Below are 25,597 nucleotides of genomic sequence, written 5' to 3' on the forward strand. Positions count from 1 at the left end.
GGATCCATGGCGTTGTTTGCCTTGTCTTCTTGCCCAGAATATAAGATCCCAGAGCTCTGAGACGGTTTCTCACGATTCTTGGGTTCCTAATCATTTTGTGTAGCCCAAGGCGCAGGTACAGTAGACAGTCATTAGTTCTCAACAAAATTCTCAAGTCATTTTAACAAACTTCAAATGATTATATATTTATCTGTAACTTACAGGAAGTGAAATATTTGCTTACTAAAATTGAGATGTGATCTGTCTTTTTTTTTGGAAAAATTATGGGAAGCAATTCTTTTTTGAAAACTTCATTTTATTTTGACATCTTCCAGTGTGATTCAGAGACTACTCATTATAAAGGGTCCGTCACATTCTCATCAAGGTGAGGGATGACACAAAAGAAATGCCTCATGGCAATAAAAATTTATTTTTAAAGTAAAGTTTGATTTTCAAAGATCTTGCAGCATACAAATGAAATTCCCTTTCCACTTGGCTATCATAATATTCACAGAAAATTACAATAAGATGAATCATTCACATCAGTCAGAAATTCACGATTTTCAGATCTCATACAATGCTCTGATAAGATAATGTATAAGGAAAGAGCATAATTGAAGTAGCAGACAGGACTCTCCCTTTGATCAAAGTGACAAAACCCTCCCACCGCAAGCGTGCGGTCGTTCTTCCCCGACTCCTCCAGCCGAGTTGCAGAGACACATTCTCGACTCCCTTGGGTGGTATTCCATGCCTAGGTGAGAGAGGCTGACCTGGGAGCCATGGAGAGGGACAGTGTCAGCAATGCAGCAAGGACCGAGGAGCATGTGAAGGACAGAGGTCTTGCCGAACGCCAGCCAGGCCAAACCTGGGCCCCTGAGAAGCAGGAAAACGCCTAGAGGTGCTCGTAGAGGGAACGATCATGGGCGCTGTCCTGAACTGTCCCTGCTCCCCAGCTCTGCACTTCCACCCACCAAGCTCTGGTCACTGGAGGCAGGATGAATGCTGCCTGTCGCTCTGCTCCGGACCCTCAACCCCTGTGAGATTCTGCTGCTGTGGTTGGAAGTGTTTGAGGCCGTGGCTGCTCTGCCCACTGGACCCCAGGAGGGGACTCCCATGGCTACAGGCCCATTTGCAAGCAGTGACAGGCACAGGATGGGAGGAAGAGAGCGTGTCTGAGACGTTGGTCAAAGCCGCAGCTTTACTGGACAGAAGGAAGTTCCAGGTACACAGAAGTCTTAGTGACCTGTTGCCCAGCGTGGGACCACGGTCCATAATAATGATACATGGTATGTTTCAAAATTGCTAAAAAAGGAGACTTTAAAATGTTCTCACTGCAAGTAATGAAAAGTAACTGAGATAACGGATATGTAAGTAGCTTGATTTAATCCTACAACATATAAACATAGCAAAACATCACATTGTACCCCACAAACACAAGTCATTATTATTCATCAATTAGAAATTTTTAAAAAATGTTTTAAAAAAGAAAATGTGTATCAGGCCAAGCTACTGAGATAATGGCGTTTCTGCAGAAAACCACCCCCCGGCCTGAGGTGAATGGTGATATTTCCTCCGCTTCCTTTCTGTCACCCTTCAGTCATCCTCTTCCACAGCTTCCTGGCCCACCACGCCCGTCTGTTAACCTCCGTGGGTCCCGGTGGGTGGCGGCTCTCATTCCCGTATCAAAAGTAATTATAGCAGGGGTGATGAGGCTTCCTTCTTTGTATCTTCCTGTGATATTTTTTGAAGTATGGAGGAAATTCAAGGAAACACGCAAGTGACAGTAAGGAAGACTGGAGGCAGACAGGAGCAGGTGCGCTGCGGAGGGAGGGCCTGGCGGCCAGGGCACCTTCACAGGCTGGCGGCCAGTTCTGCCCCACACTGTGGGGTTTGGGGTGAGAGTGCAGCCTGCAGCGCTGGACAGAACCAGGCCAGGCTGGTTGGGGACCCTTGGCGAAGTCACGTGCTTCCCTAGGCTTCAGTCTCCACAGCTGTGGAAAGGGACAGACGCGTGCAGCCTGCGGTTGCTGGGTGGAAGGGTTCAGGGGAGAAAGGCTGGACGTTCAGCTGAGCGTCGCTTGGGCTGCTGGTGGGACCAGGCTTTCATCGCTGCCTGGTTTTCTCCACAAGCTCGTCCTCCACCGTGTACAGCTGGACACTTAAACAGGGTTGTCCCGCTGTTCTCATCCTGGCCTCGGGGTCCAGCTGCCGTGGGCCCGGCCCCTGCCTTCTTCACCTGCTCGGAGGTGCTCTGTTCGGGCTGGACTGGGGGTTGCCTGTGTCCCGTACTGACCCTCATTCTCTCTCCCCCACTCAGGACCAAAGCTGAAGCCACATATCCTGGGCACATTCCAGTAATCAGGAGAGCCACACGCTTATCTGGGTTAGCTCATCACAGGCTGCTCAGTTTTACGCCATCCACTTGACACAGAATGAATTTACTCAGGAATCCAACAAGGAAGTCTTCAATTTTATTCTGAGTATATGTCGTGTTTCATGTCTGTTCTACGTGACCAGGAAAACGAGTCCGGCTCACGGTAGAGTAAGGCAGACGGCCTGCCTTCCGCGAGATTCAGAGCTGAGTCCACCCTACTTTAGGGTTATGATTTTTACCTTGAGCGATATGGTAGAGAGCTTCCAATTTTTAAGAATAGGGTTGTGAGTCAGAAATATCATTTTACTATTACTTGCTGTCCATGTGACCTTGGCTAGTTCTGTTCTATAAGCTTCCATTTCTAAAAAAAAAAAAAAGCCAGGTGTGCTTTCTATCTTGTGGATTTTATAAGTTCTTCCTGAGTATCAAATGATAAAATGTAGGAGAAGCCCGTAAATACCAGGCAACTATTGTAATACCTACCATCCTGATGGACGTTCCCCTGGCTCAGTGGGACTGAGGGTCATGGGAATTTTAAGACTAGTAGTTTAATTTTGGTTGGTTAAAGTCAGAACTTTAATGATTTTAAAATTTATTTATTAAATTTAATCATTTTTCCAGGTACAGTGGTGCATACCTATAATTCCAGCAGCTTGGGAAGCTGAGGCAGGAGGATCTTGAGTTCAAAGTCAGTCTCAGCAACAGCAAGGCACTAAGCAACTCAGTGAGACCCTGTCTCTAAATAAAATACAAAATAGGGCTGGGGATGTGGCTCAGTGGTAGAGTGCCCCTGAGTTCAATCCCCAGGACCACTCCCTGCAAAATGAAATTAACTAAAAAAATAATTCAGTGACACAGTTTTATGATTTTCATGGAAAACGTTTCTCCCAGTGGTTTGTAGTTTTAGAAAAAAGGAGCTGCCCTTCACCAATACATTGAGATTCCATGTGACATTAGAGAGACTTATCAAAAAAGAGTTGGAAATACAGTGTGTATTTGAGGGATTTTTTTCAAATTAAAACATCACTGACATTTGTTTCGCAAAGTAAGAAATGGTCCCTTGTCCTCGTCACTGAGGATCAGCACATTCTAGAATGGCTCTCCTGGAGAAGGCCTTTGTGTTCTATCTCTGTGTGTGAGTGTCTGCAAACCTTGGTTTGAACCCTTAAGAGATGTTCTTTCCTTGTGATCTAATTCAGCACAGTTGTGACCACTCTAAAACCGTTTTGCAGAACAGTCCTAATGGAGTTGCAGGCAAGCCGAAAGCTGCCAGTGGGTTCCAGGAGGACATGGGCTGGCAGGGGCGTGTGGTGGTGGCAGAGACCCTCTGTGGTGCTGGGGGTGCCCATGGAAAGCTCCTGCTTCACCTCAGTGGCTGGTTAGGAAAGAGGCTTTCTCAGCCGTAGCTCTGTGCTCATGACAGGACAGGCCGAGGACCACCCTCCAACACTGTGGATTGATAAGGGAGAATTGATAAACCACCACTAACGTCCACCCTCCTGAGGGAAAGCTGACCACACTGGGTGACTATCACCATGCTGAGCACAGACTCAGACACAGAGGCTGTGTGCCCCACCCGTGGTCCCTGTGTGTGGTAGAAGCGAGTTCACACGGCCATGACAAATGGATTGGTAGCATATCTATACCGTTTTTGAAAAACATTTTCCCTTTTCACACCTAATCAACCTAAGCATCCTATAAACACGTTTTCCTTTTGGCTGAGACTTTCTGAAGGGTCCAATGGATGAGAGGCCCCAGGTAGGTTCTTTTTCCTTTCACCGGCATGTTTTAGGAGAGTGTTTCCAACTCCCAGTTTGAATGGAAATGGAGTTCAGCTACTGGGACCTTCCATTGCCCATGAGAATCCCTCAGGAAGCTTTGCTCCATTGACCCAGCATGTCACAGCAGCCTCAAGGTCAGGAGCAGACTGTCCCCATCCTAAAGCCCTTGCAAGCTCCTTATGAGGGAAACTTGAAAGGTTCAGTTGCCCGTGACCATACTGTGCTAGAAACTGCAAGCTCAAAACCTGCCCCACACCAGTGACAAGCTTAAAGAAACCTACGATACAAAGTGACTAAAGTTGTTTTCATGTTCCCTCCAAGAAACTAGCATCATTTGTTAAAAAAAAAAAAGAAGAAGAAGAAGAAGAAGTATATTGCTGGTCCATTTAATCCCCTAGGACAAGGGGGTGTGGTCACCGCTGGAGTTAGAAAAAGAACACTGTCTCCCACGGGTGGCTTGGCCAGCCTGGGCTGGGTGAGCCTCTGCGTGGCCGCTCTGGATGGACACAGCACCCACCTTTCCAGCCGTGTCTCTTTGAGTCCTGAACTCCATGGTTTATTTTCCTCCTCGTGTCACTCTGGAAACACTATGTTTGGGACTATCCACGGAGGACTTTATCTCTATTTCTCCTCCCTGGCGTTTGCCCTTCCCTATTCCCACCACGACTCATTTCTGATTTTTGTAAGACCCCAGGGTTTTCACAGGGTGCAATGGCCTGGATCTGGGGCAACCCCAAGGCTCATGGCTGGTGGGCTTTGTCCTGGTGCAGCAGTGCTCAGAGGTGGGGACCCAGAGGGCTCCGGCCTCAGCAGGGGAACGGACTCCTGGGAGGAGGCGAACCTGCATGGTGGGCCTGGCTGGAGGAAGCAGGCACTGGGGTGTGCCCTGGGAGGGCATTTCTTCTCCCTGGGCCCGTTTCCTTCTCGACTTCCCATGGCCGGGGCGGGCAGCTCGACGCTGCTCCCTGCCACGATGTTCTGCCTCACCTCAGGCCCAACACAGTAGAGCCGGCCATCATGGGCAGAAAACTCTGAAGCCATGAGACAAAATGAACCTTTCTACTGTAAGTCATTTTTTCTGAGGTATTTGTCACAGTACCGTAGAGGTGACTAACACGCAGGGCAAGGGTAGAAAGTACTGAAGGCCAGGGTGCTTTCCGTGTCGTGAAAAAGGCCCGACTTGGAGCCAAGTGCAGAGATCCTTGGATGGGCTGATGAACAGGAGGGGACCAAGCCTGAGCATTGCCTGCCCCTGGCAGCAGTGCCTATGAAGAGCGAGATGCAGGACTCTTGATTTGCTTGAGACAGGGGCCCAGCTCCGGAAACAGCTCCAGGACCCAGATGTGCCCTGGTTATTTTGGAGAGCCTCACGGGAGACCTGACAGCGGACATGGACCCGAGATGGTGCCTAGATGGCCCGGTGGTCCTGCATGGCCCTGCCATCCCAGCGGGTGGGGCAGGGGGAGCCATGAGGGTGGGACCACATGTCCTGCCTGCTCTCCTCGGGCCCCTGTAGTTCACCATTAGGAGAAGAGAGCTGGACATGTCTTAGCCAGCCTATTTTTTTCTAATAGAATATATGTATATAGAGAAGGTATTAAATACACTATTAAACTTTGAATAATTTTGAAAATTAGCGAATTATTAAGATCATCCATAACACCACTCCCTAGAGACAGTGATCATTAATATTAAGGTGTATTTCTTCTTACTATATTTTTCTATGGATAAATATATGAAAATACATACTTCTTCATAAGTGAGGTCATTCTTGGCATATGATTCTGAATGGTTTTCTCCCAGAACGTTATAATAGGAGCTTTTTTATTCATTAAGTAGAAGGTACTATTAATGGATAAGCACCCTTCCATTATATGGCTTGAATCAGTCTATTTTCTGTTTCTGTTTTCACTTTGGCTAGTACAAGTACGTGGACGGTCCCACCTAGACCCAATCTGTGTCCACCCTGTGGTGGGGTGGCCCGACCAACTGCATGTCCACAGGGGATGAGTCTTCTGGCAACCTCGGTCCAAAGTGCAGGAGGAGGAAGGTGCTGCCACAGGCCCAGCCTGCCGTGGGGTGATCCTGCTGCCCGGCACGGTCTGGGGCTCCTGTGTGAGGAGGAGGGGGACCGAGACGGGCCCCTGAGGAACGCTTTACCTGTAGCTCTGTGGAACTTGGACAGTGGAGGAGGATCCTAAGCCGGCGTGTGGACCCTTTTCTACACCTCCCCGGTACCTGGGCCTGACCCCACTGGGCGATTGTGCATAAGTGCTCATTCCCAGTGGAAATGGCGCCAATGGACACAGCACTTCACAGTGGCGGGGGCCACCTCAACTATCAGCCATGCCCAGGTGAAACAAGAGACCTGGCCAAGAGACAGTGGTGCTTGGGGGAACCTCATCATCCGGGGGTGTCGAGATGACCTTCATTCCTGAAACACACCTTGAGGAAGGACCAGGACAACGGACAAAGATAGGTATTTACCAATAATTGACCAGAGTGTTCATGAGCAAGGGGAGAGGTCCCTGAGGACTCCCCAGATTAGCAGCTTTTGTGAGGATTCTGCTCTGGCATGGGAGGCCCTGGGCCAGGGACACACGAGACAAATGCAGAACTCTGAAATGGGCATCTCTGCAGAGATGAGTCCTCAGGGAAAGACTTAGAAGTAGGATGATTGGACCCAGGATCATGAATGTATCCCAGAACCTTGCTTCCTCTTGTTGCTTTGCTAGAAAGGACCAGTTCATATTTGTCCAGAATTCTGAGAGGTTTTGATTTCGCCACACCCTGCTGGACCTGGGAGCCAGCTAGGAGGCACTGACCAGAAGGAGCTCCGGGTCCTGCTCACGGGTGGAGAAGGGGCCAGAAGAATGTGAGCTGAGGTGCCCAGTGAAGGCTGATGGCCATGGTGGGCAAAGCTGACCAGGGAGCAGGACAAGGGCTGGCGGATGCCACTTGTCCACCTGGGGTGCTCACGGGTGGCGGAGGGCAGGGTGTGGGGGAGTGGGAAAGCTGGCCTGTCCTGGATACGGGCTCCCAAGCCGTCACTTTCTTCATCACTTGGAAAACACCCAGGACCAGACACACTTCACACCATGGGGACACATTCCACCCACTTACTGCCTTTCCTGACAGAAGGACACCACGTGTGTTTGTTGAGGTGTAGAGGAGATGGGGCTCCTTGTTAAAGGTAGCCTCAGATTTTGTTCGGGAGCTCATATTGCACATGCATGACAGTCTCATCATCTGAGCACCCGATCAATGACTCGGGCCTTTTTCTTGTGAAGCGTAGTTTTGTGTATTCCTTTTCTGTTTCTCTCATAGGAACACGGGTGTCAGCGTACCAGGGCTCGCCACACCTGGCGGAATGCTGTGCGCACCAGGGCCTTCCCTACGCGTTTCTAACGGTGATGTTGGAGCTGGTTCCCACGAGGCGAGAGGAGCATGTGCCTCACGCTCGCCCCCTGCTGTGGCACCGTGTGTTCAGGCGTGAGCCTCACGCTTCTGCTGGTTGAAGCTTTCCTTGGCTTTCTGCATTTTCCCATGGGAGCCCTGATTTTATTCTCCAAATCCGTCCACATTTCCACACCCACATCTTCACGGTGCAATGGACGCTTATCTCCTCCTCCTAGATGACGGCACTGTCACGGGATCCTGTCCTGCTCTTTGGACGAAGGGTCGGGAGAAGAGTTGAAACTGGGCTCTGGACTCCGGGTGGGAGGCTGGCCTCGACGGTGACCTGCAAGCCTTCCATGGCTTCCAGCTTGGGACCTCCATCCGCATCCCCTCTTCTGTTCCCTCCCTTCGTGTGGACAGAGTCCCCTGGGCAGAACAAACCCTGGCACCTACTCTTTACTGCCAGTGGAAGGTGGTGGCCCCTCTGCTCTCCCTTCCTCTGTCTCAATAAGCAGTGATTTTCATGAGGTCCACACGCCTTTCTCTCTGCACTTTGGTAGGATATTTGGGGGTCGCTGCCTCATCAGCAGGCTCTGCATTTGGATGGGGGTGTGTTCTCATCCTTCTGTCTTCCACCCCTCCCGCCTCCCCCCCCTCATGATTTCCCTTGCAAATGGTCCCCGATATGCTCACCGCAGTGCCTGCTCTGGAAGAGCGTGCGGATGGCTCACTGTGCGATCCTGAGACAATCTAACAGCTTGCTTATGCATCTATTTGGCTTGGATGGAAAATTAGAGCAGCTTTAATCTGCTACCAGCATCAAGCAGGGAAGCACTCCCTGCAGTGAGGAGCTGGGCGCATCTCGGCAGGCTCAGAAGAGGGCGGCTGCAGGGACAGTGCAGCAGCCTCCGGCAGCGTGCAGGGTGCCCCGCGCTGGCCTCGGCAGACCGTGCGGCGTGGCAGGGCACTCCTCAGGCTGGACGGTCCCAGAGCCTCATTGCAGCATAATGGAAAAACACCAGCAGGGGCGTTTTTTTCCCTTGGGTGCCCACATCAGTGTGGGTGATTGAATTGAGTCTTTAAAAATGGCCACATGATGCATTCGGTCAGATGAGCATTTTAGATTTTAGTAATTAGTAGCTAGGGGCTTGATGAGTGTAGGAGGAGGTGGGAGGAAAGTCTATTTTAGGAGATTAGAGTGATAAGTCCTGGGCATGTTTTTATCAGTTCATGTAGAATCTGACATATGGTAAACAGGAAAAGATAGTATTTAAAGACCCCATAAATACACAGGCTCGGGAAAAACACCACGGTAGAGAAGGGACAGCCAGCCAGCGCCACTGCCCTGGCCCGCCATGGTGGGGTGGCACAGCAGGGCTGCGTGTCACTGTGGGCACCCATCCTGGATGGCTCGGCGATGAGTCCGGGCCGGTGGTGCCACCTTCTCCAAGGCTCCGCTGGCATTGCCCGCTGGGCTCTCTATCTGGAACGGCAGGCTGCTCCCCCACTGCCCGCTCCAGCAAGAGCCAAATTCTAGGTTGACTTGATTTGGCACATTCCTTTGTTTTATGGCTTTCTGTCAAAACCCCCAAATTAATGCAATGTTATGTTGACTGTTTTGTTTCTTAATGCAATGAAGCTGTCTGGAAATTACAATTGGATAGAGCTTTTTGGAAATTCACATTGACATCACAATCATATCATAATAAAACTGTGGTGGAGCCTCATGGCTTTGCATGGACATGTCTGCTGTCAAAGTGTGGAACTAAGGGAAGGGTGTGTAATTTTTAAAGTACTTTTTGCTAAAACATTTTTTTAAGTGTCAAGGTACACATAGTCATTGTAAACAGATAACTCTGGCCTCTGCCACCTGTGAATAAAGACCCCATTCAATATTTGGGTAGCCTGACTCAGGGGCTATTGCAAAGCTCAGAGAGATTCGTGGTCAGAAAGTGCTTTGAAAAGTTAAAAGTATTAAGAAAATATTAAACCAGAACAAAGTATTTTTGGTAAATGAGTAATAATGGCAGTGTAAAATAGTTCATTTTGACTGGAGCTAATTCAGAATTACAGGAAATTCTAACTATATATCTTCCAAGTAAAAGTTTCCATCTTTCTTCAAGACAGGAAATTGTACCACAATGAAATATGGAAAAAAAGATTTTATTTTTAGTATTAACCAAATGTGTTAAAGTCCCGTACTAATATTCAACAAAGTGTGTGTGTGTGTGTGTGTGTGTGTGTGTGTGTGTGTGTGCAGAGCTCTGCCTAGCAGGGTGCAGGCACACACACACTCGCCCTCCCTTGACCCGGCTGGATTCTAGCCCACAGCGGCTTCGTTCATGACTTCTGTGTTCCTATTCTTAATCTGGAGGCAGCTGACTGTGTTTTCTTTGGTGATTTCTCAAGAAGTCTTTGGAGGGCCTCTAATGCTTAGTGCCTACGGAGGAGACGTCTGCTGCAGGTGTGTGACGGTGCTAGGTAAGCGTCAGTGATGTCTGCTCCGTGTGGACCTGGGCTTTGGGGAGCCTCCCAGGTAGTTCCATGGGTCTCACCCTTGCCTTCTGCCTCAAGGGAGGAGCAGTGTGGGGAGCAGTCGGCTTAACTTAAGACAGACAGCACACTTTTACCCCAAAACGAGATGAACTGATCAGCACTGGAATTAAGTTACAAGTTCAATTCTTGGGTTCTATCTATGCAATCCCTAGGTTGCTGATTAGCTCCACACCTTCGAATTAATTTGATAACTACAAACAATTAGATTAATGGTTTATTTTAAAATGTTTTTATTTTAATTGAATTAGTTTGTCATTTGTTTTTAAAAGTCAGTTTTTTTAAAGTAAATTAATTGGTTCAAACAGAAGCAATTATCTCCTCTGTTATGAGGAAATACACGTTCCCCAAAATTGACAGCATTCAATTATTCTCAACAATCCGTAAGTTGGAGGACCAAATACACATATTGAAGGCACTCACTGATTCTGTAAGCAACATCAAGTCACTGAGGCAAACCCTGGGTAAAATTACTGAATTGTAAGGCATCTGTTTTAACCTCCATTTTTTTAAAACTAATATCCACTTGGCAACTTCACGGACCATCTTTTATTTCTCAACTTAATTTGGGGGAAGTGTCAGATAATACTGGGCCACTGGAGGTGGGGTCCATCAAGCCGCCTGCGGAACTGTTGAATCACAGCCCACAGAACTCTCCTTCCAAGGACCTCAACTCGATTAGTTATTCCATCAGCCAGAGGCAGCAAAACTCACTCTTCCTTGATGTGCTTTTTAAGGTTTTGTGTATCTGTACATTTCGTATATCTTATAAATGTATTTGAAATAGCAAGATGGTGCAAGAAGCCCCATGGGTTTGCCACCTCTCTCCCATGGCCGTGGCTGCTGACCTTGGATTTCATTCACTTCCACCTCCTCCTGCCCGCTCTGTACCTTTTAAACTCATGGAGAAATTATAATAGCCACTGATTGCTAGTCTCTATAACATTTTTTGTGCATGTGTGGCAAAATGAACAGTGAAACTCTCCATTAGAGGCATTCACTGCATTCATAATGTCCTGCAGCCATCCCTGCCACCCGGGTCCAGAACTTTCCTCCCCCCAGAGAAAGTTTGCAAACAGACACTGCACACTCCTGCCTCTCCAGGTCCCACAGAACCCCACCTGCTCTGAGTCTATGAATCTGCCGACCCTGGATATTTGTATGAGTGGCCTTTTGTGCTAGGCTTCCTTACCCTGCTTGGTGTTTCAAGGTTCCTCCACGTGGTAACATGTGTCTGAGCTTCATTTCTGCTTGCAGCTGAATAATATTCTGCTGTGCACAGATAACATTTTGTGGATTCATCAGCTGAGGGTGTTGGGGTTGTTTCCACCTTTGAGCTGTTGTGATCAGTGCTGCTATACTTGTGTACAGACTGCTGTTTGAACGGTTATTTTGAATTCTTCTGGAAATACAGTAGTCATTCCTTATCTATAGTTTCATTTTCTGTTGTTTCAGTTACCTATACTAATCCAAGGTCCGAAAATCATAAAATGGCAAATTATAGAAATAAACAATTGTAAAGTTTTAAGTTGTGTGCATCTCGAGTAGTGTGAAGTCTCTGGCCAGCGGTCTCTGTCAAACTGGGACATGAATCCTCCTTCTCCTGTGTATCCACACAGTATATGTCACCTTCACGTTACTCACTTGGCAGCCACCTTGCTTACCAGAGGGACTGCCTCTGTGCCTTGGTGCTTCTGCTCAGGTGCCCTTTCTCTCACTAAAAAGAGCCCATTGCAAAGGAGCAGTGAGGCTGCCAATTAGGGTTCACAGAAGGGAGATGGAATGGCTTCCTTTCAGTGAAATGATGGGTGTTAGTAATACAAGGGAAAGAAAGGTACATGGACTGAGGTTGTTACGCTCTGTCCTACAAACAAATCTGTGAAATGGTGAAGGGAAAGAATTGCAGCCTGGTTTTGTCATACCTCGAACCTGAAAGGTCACCGTGATGGTAGGTGACAAGTGCTTTAGCAGCAGGGTAAAGACCTTGAAGTGTGGGTTAGGGGCTGTCCTTGGCCTCAGGCCTCCCGGGCTCCTGGAGTGTTTCTGCAGAGGCACAGGGCACCTGCCTCCCAGAGGGAGATCATGGCTCGGTCTCAGCTCTGTGCTGAACGGTTTTCCAGGGCAGCCACATCACCTCCCGTTCTCAAGAGCAGGGTGGAGGACTCCAGGTCCCGACAGCCTCCCAACACACATTTTGAATTACTTTTTCTTATTCTGTCTATCCTCGTGGGTGTGAGGAGGTCTCTACCTCACTGGTTTTGATTTGCCTTCCCTGGTGGCTATGCTGAGTCTTTTTTCAAGTCTTGGTGGGTCATTTGGGCATTTCCTTTGGAGAACCTCCTGTATGGAGCACTGGCCACTTTCCCACTGGGATGTCCTGTTATTGCTGCATAGCGAGAATTTTTATATATTCCGAATACTTGGCCTTCATCACACATAGAATTTACAAATATTCTTCTCATTTTAATTTGCATATCCTTTAAAGCACAGCAGCTTTTAATTTTGATGAAGTCCGATTTATCTATTTTTTTTAAAGTTGCTTGTGCTTTTGATGCACTATCTGAGAGAATCGCCTAGGAGAAGCCTGTTTGTTCTGAGAGTTAGGAATTTGCTCTTAGAATTAGGAATTTGATTCCCATTGTGTTCAGGTCTGCCTATGTTGTGAGGCAGGGGTTCAAGTTCACACTATTCCATGCAGATGTCCAGGCCCTAGCACTGGTTTATTTTTGGGTCAACTTTGATTTTCTTCCAATCCTGGGTTAGATTTTTCCTATACTCTGCATGACTGGTGGTTTTTGATTGGAAGCCTTTCACTGTGATCTTTCTATTTTTGACTCCTGCATATTTCTGTATTCTGAAGACTGTTGCTGAGCTTTGTTCTGAGATGTGCTTAGATAACTGGGAAATGCTGTTACCTTTGTGTCTTGCTTCTGAGTTTTGACTGGGAGATCTAGAATGGTGTGTAGATCACCTTACTATGAGGCGAGTCCTTGGGAACCCGGATGTCTGGGAACCACGTGACTTCCACTCAGGATGCTCAGAAGGGCACCATGCCCAGCCCTGTGTGAGTGGGGGCCATTCCCTCCTACTGCTCTGGCTTTGCCCTGCCTCCATGGATACTTGGTGGAGCACTGGAGGGAGCCGCTGTGACTCAGGTGGCCTGTCTCCACCCCTGAGGTTGTAGCACACCATGACTGTCTCTGCTTTCTTGGCTTTTGTGGCATGCTGAACATGGCCCCACCCTCCTTTTCCACCCATGAAGACACCTTTTCATCCTAAGCCCAGATGTGATCAGGGACCTTGAGATGCAGTCATTATTCTGGATTTTGCAGGTGGTCCAATATAGTCCCATGGCTGTTATGGTTTGGATCTGGAGTGCCATGTTTGAAACCCTGCTCCCCAGTGCTGCAGGATTCAGAGGTGAGGCTTTGAGGAAGAGATTGGATGATGGGACCTGTGACGGCAGCAGGGGATTAATCCATTTCCTGGATTAATAACTTGAAGGGACTGCCAGGCAGTGACTGCAGGCAGGCAGGTCCCTGGGGTGTGCCGGGCAGACGCTCTCTTGTCCCTAGTTCCCTCTCTGCTCCTTGGCTGCCTGAGATGAGCAGCTTCCTCCACCACATCTGTCCACCGTGACCCTTGGCCTCACCTTGAGCTCAGAGAGATGGAATCGGCCAACCAGGGATGGAAACCTCTGAAACTGTGGGCCCAAAACAACTTTTCCTCCTCTAAGTTGCTCTTGTCAGGTATTTTGGTCACAGTGATGAAAAACAGACTAACACTGGCTCTTTATAAGAGGCAGGCTGGAGAGCCCAGAGGTAGAGGGATTAGAAGATTCTGACTTTGGGGTGTAGGTTGGGGCCAAGAGCCAAGGAATGCAGTCAGCCTCCAGGAGCTGGGCAAAGTCAGAGGACAGAGCTTTCCCAAGAGCCCCTGGCAGACACGTTTGGTTTCTGGCTTCCAGAACTGCACATGTTAAATTTGCTTTGCTTCAAGCCAGCAGATGTGTGGTACTTTGTTACAGTGACGGTGGGAAGTGAACGTAAAATCGACTCAGCCGGGGTACGGGCTCTGCCTGCAGCTCCCCTCTGCACCGGAGCCCGGAGACTCCCCAGCAGTAAGCCGCTGTTGGAGGGTCACCTTGTTTACTTCCATCCTCGGGTCGGGTCAGTGTCCTTTGTCCCTGGCCATGCTAATGTCTTGAGGATCATGCTTCCCGTGTCACGCCCAGTGCTTCATTGCTTCAGGTGAGAGGGAAACTGGTCCCCTGCTCCACCCCACAGAGGGAGCCACGCACAGTGGTTCCTCCTGTATGACAGCTGCCAATTCCACGCAGCAGATTCACTTTCTTTTAAATTTTCCTTCCCAATGTTTGTGGTGATTTTTTTTTTTTAAATCAACCTGACTTTATAATCCTGTAAAATATATTTAAGTTATTTTATTTTCTAGCTTAATTTTCTTATATGAGATAAACTTTCTGCAAGAAAGATAGTTGTTCTTTAACATCTGCTTAAATATCTAAATCACAGAAAAGAGACTTTTTATTGCTGAAAATCATTGACACCACAACGCCATGCTGCAGCCTGAAACTACGAGCAGAGACCGTCCCTTAACACAGGTTTCTCATTGTTGGAGTGATTCAGAAGAATTCATTTTTGCAGATTTTGGGTATCCTGTGGACAAAATATTTCTGTATTAACAATGGCAGATTTTATTCCCTTTTGCAAAAACACCAGTCTTGCGGGTCTATCGCTCAGGCCTCAGTGGACGACACACTTTTGCTTTCGTCTGTCTACCTTTGTGTGGTCAAGGGTGCTGTGTCCACTTCGATGGAGTTGTCCTGCTTGTCCAGTCACATGACCACACAGCTCGGATATTTTGCTAGATGAAGCGACATGCTCCCTTGACACAGAGAAATCTGCCTGTTTTTGAAATGGCCACAGCCACCTTGGCTTAGACACTGAGGACCTGTAAAGGTGATTTAAGGCACGTGAACACCTGTTCCGTTTCGGCATTATGACCTCAGGCTTCATTAACCGACGCTTAACCGACGAGGATGATGTTGGACTACGTGAAGGGGTGGGTGAATCAAGGCTGATTTAAAAGCAAACACAATCCCGATCTCTGTCATTTCCAAATCCAGATTGTTCTCCCCTAAATCCCCATTGGTATTCCCTATTCTCCAGGTAATCAATTTTCTTTCAAGTTTATACTATTTTCTGATAAAACACATACCTGTCTAGCTTTTGGGGAATGTGCAGAACTGCCTTCAAGGTGCTCTATCTGCAGCCGTGTGTCATTGGAGATTTTTAGTACACTAAGAAAGTGAAAGTGTCCTAAATCGTGCTCCGTCACCTGTTCTGTGGTTCAACAGCAGACAGCAGCACAACTCAGTAATTGCTGCCATTTTAACGCTGAGAATCTGTGTGCTGTCCACTTAAAACGTGGCTCCTTCACTCCTGGTCCAGGAAGAATAAAGAACAAAACTGGGAAGCAGAAAAAGGGAGCTCAGCCACTCTGCCCCCAGAGATGCCCACCCGTCTGCCTTCACCGTCCCGGGCAGGGAGCCTTGGTGTGCCTCGCTCTGCAGCCGTCCTGCTGCTCCGGGTGGATCCTCAGCAGTCGGCTGCTCATGCTGCCGCCTTATCACCGGTTCATGCTCTCATCTCGCTTGAAAGTCAAAGTCAGACCTTCATGGCACCGGAACGAATCTTTGATCTATGCAGCTCTTAACTGAGGCTGAGATGCATGATATTAATTTCTTTTTTGCATGTGTTTTAACATTCTTGGAAATTTGTTTGACAAATTGTTCTAAGTGTAATTTTAAACCGGTAAGCTGAAGTCTTATGTAAGCTATTGGAACAGTCTATGTGCATTATTTTTTTTGATAAGATTTCACAAAGATATTGGCAAATGTTATTTTTAAATGCATATTCAAAACACACACTTAACCTTTTGTACTCTTATTTGGAAAAGAAGCCAAGATGACAACTCTCCTTCTCCTTAAACATATATTTAAAATTATTCATTGTCCTCTTTGTGCTTTTATCCCATGTGACACATTGTATTGTTTAAGAAAAGAGTATTATGGTCGTGTGTGGTAACTTCTTGTGCCTCCTCACACACTTAAAATGCATAACACTTTAATTTTTTTCCACTGAAAATGTCTGCAAGTTTTTTTTTACATAATCTACCCACATTACTTTGATTATCTAAGAAGAACTTAGTGGAAACTGTATACACATATCTTTTTAGCATCAAATACTCACTTATTATTATTAATAACCACAGTCTTCTTGAGATTTCTGGATTCTCATCTTAATATTACAATTCTGGTTTAGAATCCTATAACCAAGTGAGACATGGGAGAGTTTAGAGGACCAGGGTGTGATCTGTAGTGAGGACGTGGGTGCACAGCTGAAGGACAGACACCATTCAGTGTGTCTGAAGGGAGTGCAAGGGTACCAACGTGATCCCACGGGTAAAGCACGTGTCGGGATGCCCGTGGGATGCCTGGAGACTCCCATTCTGCACGTCTGTGAACGCACACACCAAAGCCTGCTTTGGAAATCTCCCCGCCGTACTTCTTAGTTCCTTCCTGCTAACTTTTCCCCTCCATGGTGTCTTCTCCATGTCCTTTTCAGGCTTTGGGTACATACCAACTAATTTTATAGTGGGCTTATAGGTAAAAGATAGAGACCCACTGACTTCTAGGAAGGATGGGGAATGGGTTTAAACAACTAGACACATGTTTAAGGTGAATGACAAAGAACATTCTCATCTTCAGAAATGTTTTTCTCCCATGCAAGATGAGATTTGCCGTCCATTCTGATGTGACACCATGCAGTGGCCATTGGAGGATGAGAGTAAGACCTTCTCTCCCTCATTGTGGAAGCGAAGGCTTTTCGACTTACTTTCAGGTGATCAATTTATTACATCACCTATTTTGTTCTAGTGTGGTTCTGGAAATGAGCGTTAGGGCTGTTGGAGCATATGGCACCTGTGGGCAAATTGGAAAATAGTGACTTTACATTGGCTTCCAACTGGAAAATTAGAAAAAGAGCCCGTGCTGCAGATGAGGGTCTGCCATGCCTGGTTGCTGGCTTGCAACGGACTCCTCTGACTTTCCCCCACGAGACCTTCTGCGGAGCATAGCCTTCAGATACACAGGCTAGAGGAGCCGTAGGCGCAAAGCACGTTCTTTTCCCATGTTGTTCTTAGTGAAATTCTATTTTTATGGCTCCATTTTGCCACATTATAAATAGAGGCTAACTGTTCCCATGTCTGAGTTAGGGTGGACTCTGGCTGTGGTTTGGTCTGTTACTTCCTTTCTCCCTCTCTCCTCTCACCCCTGCACAACCCCACCCAAGGCCTGCAGGGAATAACAGGCTAAGAGCTAAGGTGTGGCCATGCAGCTCCTGAGGTCTAAGGGGGCCTCACCTCTCACTCACACACCTTGACTTTGCCTTTGTCACTCTAGGGACTCGGAAGCATGAGTCACATGTTGGTGCAAGTCAGTCCCTGTTCCATGCTGCAGGGATCACACAAAGGCCATATTCTTCAGAAGTGATCTTCTTGCTGCTATTTCTGGAGCCCAAGTTTGAGCTTGAAGAGTGGCATCCTTGACCTTTTAATTTCCACTGGCTTTATAACACCGCCAGATGGGAAGTGGAGGAACTATCCCATAGAGGGAGGAGGGTGGCAGCCTTGTCCCAGTCTGAACCTGGGAGCCCACAGAGACCTCTGAGGAATGCTCCCTTGATCCACTTTTTAGTCCACTGAAAACAGCTCTAGTATGTTGTAAAGATTCAGAGTGCAGACAGCACAAAGCAAAATGGAGGTCCACAGGCAAGGCCCTGCTCCTGCAGGACAGGCATCAGGGAGCATCCAGGCACCACACGCTAACGCGTGCTTACACAGACGTGGAGACCAGAGGACACGGTGTCCCGCCCGGTGCAGCCGCCCACTTCATTTTGCACAATTAACGCCTTTGCAGGCTTCTTCTTTGGTGGGAAGGGTACCGAACTTCTACTCCTGTGTCACTCTCCTGTTATTTGATTGCTGAGTTTTACAACCTATGTTAGTTAACCTTGTTTTGTTGTGAGGCCCTTGATTTTGTGAATTCTGTTTGTTCTGTACAATAGCCACTTCCTTTGCCACCATCTTCTTAGATCCTTATATCTTAGATCCTTGGGAACATTTGCAAATATAATATTTCTAATCACTCTGACCTATGACTTGACAATTTGGTTTCTCACCCCTTTCTAAATTACTTTCAAACAATGAATAATTCAAGATGAATACAAATGTTAAGCAAACAACACAAAACCCAACCCAAACCAAAACGGTTAGATGAAAGATGTCACATCATTATGAGCAACTGTGGACAATTTATCTTTTTCTATCTGCAAGAACGATCATATATTTGATGATATTTTTATGTTCATTAGTTTAAGAGGGGGTTGTTCCAAAAATAAAGTGGCCAAAGTAATCAATGTGGTTGTTAAAAATAACTTACTAAAGGTTATAAAATTGTGTGGTGTGGGTGAGAACACCTTCCTCAAATGTTTCGAGAACTGGAAATGAGTCACGCCACGTACTTTTCTGCCATTTTAACAGAGTGTAACATTTAGACCTACAAAGGGATCTATTTTAAGCATAGGCAAATTTTAGGGTAAGGGCTTTATTTAAAAACAATGGCATCTCTTTGGGACTCAGTGATACCTGCTGTAATCCAGCAGGTGGAATAACCCCCGAACCAAAGAACAAACGCTGCATTCCATGCAGGGTCAGGTCTCAAGCTGACTGTGGACATGGCCACTGCCCAGCTCCAGGTGGGGTGCCATGTGGGACCCAGAGCTCACTGCAGCCTTCTCTCCTTGCCGCTCCCAACCTTGGCCGGGCTGGACGCACACTGGAGCCACAAGGGAACTCCCTCATTCAGGGGAAACCTGTGAGCAAATCCTCCAACGTGTGAGACTGCAGGTCCTAAAAGACACAGCTTGTCAGTGTGGAGTCCTAAGAGAATAGCCCATAATACGTTTGTCCCTGGGCTGAGTGCTCAGCCCTTCCAGGATTCTCAGGCAACGCGGGTCGGAGAGTCTTGTGCAGAACTTCCTGCGAATCCTGAAGCTATTTTGGGGGAGACGAGTGAAGACCCAGTCTGCCTGAGGAATCAGAGGGATAAGCACGACACACTTGGACACGCTGGGGCATCCCTCTGCAGCCACAGGTGTGGCACAGCACGGTGGCAGAGAGGGATCTGGATCTGGACCCGTACCCCACCGGGGCAGGGCCATGGAGCCGAGTCGTTGTGTGTGGGGAGGAGAAGGCGCTGACCTCGGGCCCGGCACAGCGGCTTCTTTCAAGTCCTGGTGTCCTCGGGTTTTCAAGACCTCCGACTGCACCCCTGGAAGACGGGCTGACTCTGCTTCTTTAGCAGCATGTTTGTGTTGCACACGCAGCATTCACGCAGGGCTTGGTGAGGGTCCCAGCATGTCCCTGTCCAAAGTCTTTCCACCATTTAAAACTGGACCCCTTGCCGATGTCTCCCGCCTGCCGCAGTCTGCTCTGGGAGCACTGAGGCAGCAGGGTCCTGCGGCGGGCCCGGGAGCTGCTGATGGAGGGGACAGCTGTTCTCCAAACCCCCGACTGTCCTTCCTTGGGGAGCCAGCACTGCCCCTCGTGCCTCACCCCCGGATGTCAGCTGCGTTTAGCTAGAAGCATGCTTAGGGACGAAGCGTCTTCGACGTCTTCAGAACAGAGGAGGCCGCGCCCGACTGGCCCAGGCTTTCCTGGAGGCTCTTCGCTCCTGACCCAGTTCACCCTCTGCACGAGCGCTGCCGCTGTCTTCCCGACCACCCTTCCCTCAGGCGGGTGTTCGGTGTCCCTGGAAGTGGAGAGTGACCTGAGTGTGCCTGTCTCCTCCATGCGCAAGGCCCGAGAGCCCGCTCTCATCCTTTGCCCTCTGCTGCTGCTCTTTGTGTTACAGCAACTTGCTAATGTGCGGGGAGCTGTCACCGGTGCTGTGCTGCTAGAAAGCAGCGGTCTTGCTAAACGGCCTGAGGTCTTTACAGCACCCAGCACAGAGTCTGCGCGTCACAGGCACACGTAACGGCTTGCTGAGCGAGACCAGCTGACGTCGAGCCGGCCCATGCCGCTGCAGTGAGGAGGCCTCGCCTGTCCACTGCTTCGCGTTCGCAGGGAGGACTCTCCGTTGTAGCTGGGACTCCCTTCCTTGCCCTCCAGCATCCTCCTGGAGGTGCAGCAGGCCAGCAGCAGCCCAGAGCATTTGCTCTGTGCCCAGGAGAGCAAATGACCTGAGGCTGTCCCCACATGGCCAGCAGCTCGCCTCCACAGGTGGGGAAAGGTCAGATTTGGTCTCATGCAAAACAAAACGTGCTTTTTCTTTATTCCTTTGCTTCTAATCTGGGATTGCAGAATCCTAAATGAAAAAGAGCAAAATGAATGGGAAGTATCCTAGGATCTTGGCAGAAGGTTCTTCAACAGAATGTTCCTCAAAAAAGGAAACTCTAAGTGGTTCTAGCCATTCACTTATTTGAAAAGAATTTGTTTATTTGGCAAAATGGAAGAAGAGATAAAACACAGAAAGAATTGGATTCATTTTTTTAATATTGGAAAACGACTTGAGTATGTTTGCTATCCGCAGTCATCAGCGAGCAGAGCTCCAGCTGAGAACCCATGAGGAGCCATGCAGACTGTCCCATGTGACCGGAGCTGTCCATCAGCAGACCTGGAGAGCTCCCCCAGCGCTGTGCTGCGTGCTCCTCAGTACTGGTGGAGACCGTGTGTCCAGGAGGAGGCGGTGGGGACACAGTGGCGGGCTCCACCCCGCCTGCCCCAGCATGTTCCATCCACCTTACCCCCGGCCAGCAGAGGAGCCACCAGCAGGGGCTTCCTGAGCTGGGTGGGCGGGAACACCTGGGCTCTCCTCAGGAGTGCACCTTGCAGCTGTGGGACAGTGGGACAGTCCCTGACCAGCGGTGCCAGGATCAGCCCAGTCCATGACAATTAACAAGTGGGGCACCAGGCTGATCCAAGGAAGTCACCCCAACAAATGAGAGTGTTCATTTCTTTGCACTGATACTCAGGCTGGGAGGAACTGACGGGTTTTGAGAGGAAGACCCAGCATTCATCCGGATGGGATGATTTCCTCCTCGGCATTTATCTCGGCCACTCCAGACACTCTCCTTGGGCATAGCACGCATGGTCCTCAGACACATTTTGAACACGCATCCGTGCTGTTCTGAGGCTTGACTGGTGAGCCAACATTTGGAACTCAGTAGATTAAACAGGCCACACACACCAGTCCCGAGTGTGACGCATACGTAGGCTGCTCCTGGTCTGCTAAGCCCAGGGCCCAGCTGCCTCTCAAAATGTAGCTGCAAAGACCTTTAGCTTGTCTTTGTCCTTGTCCAGAGCACCAGAGGTCATGGATTCTCACTCTCGCCTTTCGGTTTGGATTCCATCCTTTCGGTTTGGGTTTCCACATGGTAGAAGGACGGGAAGCTACTGGGCCCTTTGGAAGGCACCCCAGGCATCCATAAGCGGGCGGCCAAGCACCAAATCCCAAGTCGCCATGGGCCCTCCCCCTTCCTCGCCTTCTCCCTCCCCCTCTGCCCGCCTCTCCCTCTCTTCCTGTCCCTCCCTCGTCTCCCTCCCTCCTTCCTTGCCTCCCCCTCTCTTTCTCTCTCAAGTTTTAAATTTCTCAGCTAGTGTAAAACTTAATGAAAGCCCTGGAGTATACAACACCATTTTGAAAACAGGAATTTGTGACTGCTGTGAATCATCACTCACAGCAGGGACCCAGAGCGTGAATGTGGGAGGAACACGCAGGGCCCCTCTCTTTTTCACTGGGATTTATTACAGGCGGGTCATTATTTACAATGCACCATTCACATCCTCTAAAGAGCCAATAAACTGGCTGCTGAATATGCATTTTGCTCTGTGGTGAACACAGATGTTTCCAGCTAATATCCATTTCATTTAATTTCTTTTCTCCTTTTTTAAAAAAAATTCTATCTTGCTATTTCTGCAGCAGCTGGGTAACTATTTGCCCATCTTCGGTTTGGGAATCACTCCTCATATTTATTATCATTGGTGCCATTCACGTGGCTGTACTTAAGGGTCTGTCAGCATTTGCATTAAGAGCTACTGTTTCTGAGTGTTCGAAGCCAGGCTGGCAGAGTTTTCTGTGGGTTAAATGTTGGCCATACAAAATCGCAGTTTGGGGTCAAATCACTTTAACAATGCGTAGAAATAAAAACAGGGTATTTTAGTGTTATGGGATTGCAGGCTTCATGAAAAGGGAGTGGGAATATTGATTGTAAATACTGTTTTGCATTTCTGTAAATGAAATATTGCTTTTTTCAACTACACATGTCTTCAACCATTAATCTTTTAACTTTCCTAATGTTGGGTGAAGAGGAGAATTGACAATAATAATTGAACTCAATCTTAGAAGCAGACATTACATAATGCAGACTGTGGGTGCCGTTTCCGCCCTGCTCTCTCTGTCCTCTCTCGTGAGGGGATGTCATGGCCCATGTGCCATACTTGACAGGGGATTGTGTTGTGTCTTCAGTGTGTGGAGTCCACGTGTGGTGAGCACTGACCTCGTTCATGACCGTCTTGTCTACGGCATGGATTTTAACACCTGATTTTTATCATTTGATGTCCATGTGGATGCTCTACATTCCACACATGAAGTGTTTTTTTTTTTTTTTTTTTAAAATTGGCCTGAAACATATTTATGGAAAGAACATAATACAAACAAATGTTTGGTAAGCACTTGGTGTACACCAGGTAAGAGTCTGATGTGTTTTCCTGAGTATTTCCTTGATTAAGCCTCACAGGGACATTGTGTGCACTGTATGGTAAGTGAGAAGCCAACACACGGCTAACTGTTGGGGAGACTACTTTCCCCAGAGCTAAGAATAGACGTGTTCTATAATGCTCTGAATTGTTATTTTTATAACTTTTAGCAGGAAATATGAAGCCATCTAGATAATATGAATCCATTCAATTTACAAAAGGCAAGGAATACCAACAAGAAAAGTGTCTCATGAGAAACCCTCATTTCTGACTTGAGTACACTCCCCTTAGCTCTGAAGTTCGGTTTGTGTTCTATGTTAGTCACTATTACCGAAACATGTGACAAGGACAACCTAGAGGAGGAAAAGCTTATTTTGGCTCATAGTTTCAGAGGTTCTGTCCATGGTTGGCCATTGCTCTGGGCCCGAGATAAGGCAGAATGTCATGGTGGAAGGGTGTAGGGAAGGAAGTGGCTTAGCTCATGGTGGCTAGGGTGCAGAGAGACAAGGAGGCAGGGCCTGCAGGGGAGACGAGTCCTTCCAGGGCACACCTGCAGTGACCTACCTCTTTTGGCCACTCCCACCCATCCACAGCTCCCCACTGTGGGTTCATTCGAACTAGGATGGACTGATTAAGGTGAGCGCTCACGACCTAGTCATCGCCCGTTGGATATTTCTGCATAAACGACTTTTGGGGCACACCTCGTATCCAAACCATAACATACTCAGAACTTGACTTGGAGCAAGAGATGGGGTAGGGAATAAAGCCCAAACAAAACAGCCATCCCCAAACAACCCAGAGCTTTGTCAGTAAGAATCCAGAAAACCAACTCATCCTACTTGAGGTGACTTAATTATGAAAACACAGATTTGTGTCTTCATATGTTTTCTCTGCTTTATTACCAATCCATTTCCTATTCCAAACATGACATTAAGTTAGTCAGCTTGGGTGTGAACTAGGGTCCTCTTTCTGTGAGTATGGTCATATTATATGAGTTCTGAGATTATTAATGAAGTATTAACAGAGGATTAATGGAGAATGGCCATGCTGAATGGTTACTGAATAGGGAGAGTACATTGTGCAAATTTAGATGTTCAAATTATTCTGGACTTAAGATCATCTTAGCATTCATTTTCATAAGAAATTGAAATAGTTCTTTTAGCTTGATTAAAAATGGTCCAGTTTACATTTTAAAAACATCTAATTTATAACTTTCACTGATATTCATTAACCTTGAAAAAACCTTTCGGATTGAATTATATTTGTAGAAGATCCTCAAATGTACATTCCTGTGATAATTGGGGCTTTTAAAGTCTCTCTTCCATTTGAGCGATGGCCTCTAGCTTCTGCCTTTGTGTCTTGGGCGGTCTTTTGAGCAGGAAGAGTCTTTTGTCTACACTCTGTCCAGTGTCCTCTTCACCTCAGGGAAGTTCTTCATTCTTTGTCTCTGTGAAGAGAACATCGGAAAAAAATGAAGACAAATTCTTCTATCTAAGCCAAAAGTAGAGCTGGCATAGCGGGCAGAGGTGACTGGGACCTGTCCCGGGGCACTCGCTGGCTGAACCCTGAGCCCACTCAGTTGCTGCCAGTCCCTGCGGTGTCTCCCAGGATCACCCTCACTGCGGGTGGAGACGTGGGTCAGACTGGGGAGGGTCTCTCCTGAGCTCCAGTCCTGGACGCTCCCTCTTGCTCTTGCTGCCTTGTCTCTCTTCTTCTCATCTGGGTCAGCCCTTCACTGTCTATATGTTCAATATTTTGCAGAGAGAAAATATTTACTCACTCAATTAATATGCATGCAGGCATTAAATTATGGCTTTTCTCCTCTTTTACTCCTTTAAAATGTACAATTGTTGGGCTTTTCAAATTTTCTGCACAATAGGTCAACAGTTAAATCTAGGAGTGAATAATAATAACAATAATGTTTTTTGTAAGAATCTTGTAATTATGTAAAACTCAGTCAATGGTAATTGATGGGTCTCTTTTGTTCTACCATGTGAATGATGTAGAATTTCAAACTGTTTTCTGTACGTTAACCACAGGATGACTAATCTGATTTATATAATAGAAATGTTCATTCCATCAAAAATGGAATTCACTAGTTTCTTGTTTCTATTACTTGGTAAAACTGACTTCAGAACTAGGACTATGCTTTTTAAGTTGCAGTTTATAGCCCACTGTAAAGCCTAGCAGGGACTCCTGGGTTCAGGTGATGCACAGTTTGCAGTAGCTCAGAGTTCTCCCTGATACCACTGATGTCCCCATGAAGAAACAGAAGACAAACCCCACAGCATCAAAAGCGAACTGGACAGTGGAACACTATTCACCTCTAAAACGGAAGGAAGTCCTGACTCAGGCCACAGCAGGGGTGACCTTGAAGACACTGTGCTCTGAGAAAGAAGCCATTACAAAGGGAAGTGCTGCCTGACTCCCTTACATGGATGCCCATAGTGGCCACAGCTGCGGAGGCAGCAGGCAGGACCCACACAGAGGACCAGCAAGTGTAGGAGGTGCCCCTCAGCACCAGAGCCAACAGAATCTAATTTGCATTTATAGAGTAATCTGCTCAAAGTCAGCGGAGTATGCATGCTCTCCAAGTGCTTCCGTACAGATACCAAGATACGTCAAAACTGGGGCCATAAAAACCCCCAGCAAGTTTTAAATAGTGGAAATCATA

Source organism: Sciurus carolinensis, chromosome 15 (genome assembly GCF_902686445.1).
Source record: "Sciurus carolinensis chromosome 15, mSciCar1.2, whole genome shotgun sequence".
Taxonomy (NCBI): domain Eukaryota; kingdom Metazoa; phylum Chordata; class Mammalia; order Rodentia; family Sciuridae; genus Sciurus; species Sciurus carolinensis.